Source organism: Myotis brandtii, unplaced genomic scaffold, assembly GCF_000412655.1.
Source record: "Myotis brandtii unplaced genomic scaffold, ASM41265v1 scaffold56, whole genome shotgun sequence".
NCBI lineage: Eukaryota > Metazoa > Chordata > Mammalia > Chiroptera > Vespertilionidae > Myotis > Myotis brandtii.
This window is the reverse complement of record NW_005370080.1, coordinates 1728498-1731723: the sequence shown is the minus strand read 5'-3', so window position 1 is coordinate 1731723 and position 3226 is coordinate 1728498.

Below are 3226 nucleotides of genomic sequence, written 5' to 3'. Positions count from 1 at the left end.
AAGAAAGGCCCCCCCCCCCCGTCCCCCCCTTCCCAGTTAGCCACCATTCTTACCTCTAGCAGAGGTTAGTTTTGCCTGTCCTTGGCCCACAAGGTATGGAATCATGCAATATGTGCTTTCTCTGATCCAAATTACATCTCTGAAGTTCATCCACACGGCTGTGGATGGTGCCCTGGGAAGAGCACTGTTCTTGGTAGGTGAGAACTAACACCTGTGACCTACCACAGTAGTTTATTATTTTCTTACTTTGTTGTGTTGAGTTGTGTGAAGACATGTACATTATTTATATGCCCTCCTGCTGATGGTATCTGGGTTGGTTCCAGTTTGGGGCTATTGTGAATAGTACTGCTGGGAATATTCTTGCACATGCCTTAGGTCAGTGATGGCGAACCTTTTGAGCTCGGCGTGTCAGCATTTTGCAAAACCCTAACTTAACTCTGGTGCCGTGTCACATATAGAAATTTTTTGATATTTGCAACCATAGTAAAACAAAGATTTATATTTTTGATATTTATTTTACCTATTTAAATGCCATTTAACAAAGAAAAATCAACCAAAAAAATGAGTTCACATGTCACCTCTGACACGGGTGTCATAGGTTCGCCATCACTGTTAGTTGGAGTTCCCCTCAGTCAGAACACGCTTCCTGAAGGATTCTTTCCCAGGTCCTTCTCACATCACATTCTCCACTCCCCCGGTGGGTGCCCTACAATAAAACCAGTCCCCAGGAATAAAGGGGGGAATGGTAATATCACCAGCAACTCACTGTCCACTTCATTTTTAACCTCCATCAGATACGGCTGAGAGAGAGACTGGAAAGGGAGGAAGTGCAGGGAAGCATGAAGGACAGCACCCACCCCCGCCATGGCCCTCCAGGAAAAGTCTCTCCTCCTCTGGTCTCATCACTCCCCCTCCCTTCACCCCTTCCTCCTACTCCAACGGGCGCTGCTCTGGAGAAGCAACAGCTGATGCAGAGGCAGTTCCTGCCAAGAGCCACAAGCAGTTTCATTTGGCACAGGCTCTGAAGGAGAAACAGCCCTTTGTTCACCCACCAGAGGAAATGCCACCAACTCCTGCTACAAAAATTCCCACGCTCCCATCAGGCAGAGCAGAGAACATGTCCTCCAGCCCTGCCAAAGCCAGCTGGAGACAAAGCCCTTCCCTGCCACGGGGCCAGATGCAATGCAGAGCTGGACGCCCTGCCAGCGCCCCCACCCCCAACCCTGCAAAGACTGCCTTTGACTGAAGAGCTCAGGACACCACTCCTGCTTGAAATCTCCCAGCCCCCGCAGAGGCTGTCACCTTCAGCAGACACCATTTTTATCCTCCTCATTTCCACAGACTTCCCTCCAGATTCTTCTCTCAGGGACAAAAAAGAAACCTCAAGTCACGGTAAGGAGGTGATGACCCACACATGCCAGAGGCTGGTCAGAGCAAGGGAGGATTCTTAGCAATTCTCACCCCAGAGCAGCAGGGGATGGAGGCCTGCAGAGCACTTTTTACACACCATGTGCGCTCAGTGTTGCCCACGATTTTCAGGCAAACTCTCCATAAACAAAAAAAGCACTTCATGTGAATGAACCCTGACCTCATTTCTGAAGTAGCCTCACACATACACAAGTCTGTGTACATACAATTTACCAGGTCCACCTGTTATTGGGCAGAAGCTGCACACACACACACACACACACACACACACACACACACACACACACTCCCTCGGAGTCTCCTATCAGAGCAGATTTAGAGATTCTCTCACCTGTGTTTAAGAAGAAAACACTGTAGAAGGGAAGGACTAGAAAGTACACTTAATGATGTTAAATCCCGGTTTTCCAAGGGAGAACTCCACAAGTTTGGCTACAACAGCAATCCTGGGCTTTAACACAGAGGAGGAATTCTGCAGAATCCTGACCAAAGTTTGCATAAAGGGAAGTAGGGGGTTATTTTATCAGGAGTTGTGCTTCTCACCAAAGGAAGTAGACAGAAACATTTTCAAAATACTTAGCTCTTAGCTAAAGAGAATTCTGATATTAAAGTGAAATTGAATCCTCATAGTTCTATCACTGTCCTCACAGTATGTCTTAAAAACCCTCCTACTGAGGTGAAGCGCTTAGTTATCTAATAAAGAAAATTCTCTTGATGGCTTCAGAATGACTCACTTAAAAAATAATTCCCACCTGACACCCTGTAGCCAGAAAGACTCTGCCGAAGGTGTGCAGGCCCCCTGCTCCTGAGGGGCTATCAGGGCGCTCGTGGTCCAATTCCTCAGCAGGACAGCAGCGGTCCCCCCTTCCAGCTCCCCCGACTGTGTGGACCCACACTCAGCCCCTCAGCTTCCTCCCCACCAACAGCCCCAGGTTGGTCTCCCCTGCCTCCCACCCTTACCCTCGGACACCTTAGTCTTCTCCCAGCATTTAGGCATAAGCAGGATCAAAAATCTTGAAATTATCCCCTTGTTGAGAGATGGCTAATTCTTTTTTTTCTCCTTTTTCTGTAATAGAGATTCACTAACATCACCTAACTTTCTAAACTCTATTTTACTAAATACTTATACAAATGATATCTGGTGCATAAATTAAACACACATAAAGTTATTATTGCTTTATGACATCTCTTCAAATTTCACATATTCTTGGGGGCAAGATCACCAGAGAGCAGACACTGGAACAGGAATTCCCTCATGCTTTTTTCTTACATCCCCAACTGGACTGAAAGTTCTTCAGGGCAGAGGAATCAATGAATAAAGGGAAAGCATTAACTGTAGGCAGCAGTGGCTTTAGGAGGGTTTCTTCTGAGTGTATTTTTTTTAAATGAACTTTATAGTTTATTTAATTGTAATATAAAGGTAATCTATATATATAAAACCCTAATATGCAAATAGGCCAAACAGTGGAACAACCAAACAACTGGTCACTATGATGTGCGCTGACCACCAGGGGGCGCACGCAGAACATGGTGGGCGTCAGCAGCAGGTGGCAGACCATGGAACATGGCGGGCACCAGCCACAGGTGAGCGGGGATGCCAGACCAAGGCAGGGCACTGGTCTCTGTTATCTGGGCGAGCCACTGGTGGTTGCTAAAAATTCTTTGCTCCTGCACACTGTGGTCCCACCCACCACTCACACCCGCTGCCAGCACCCTGTGCCAGCCCCAATTGCTTGGCACCGTCAGCAGGTGTGAGCGGCGGCTGCTGGCCCCAATTGCCCCTCAGGGCTTCTCCACCTCC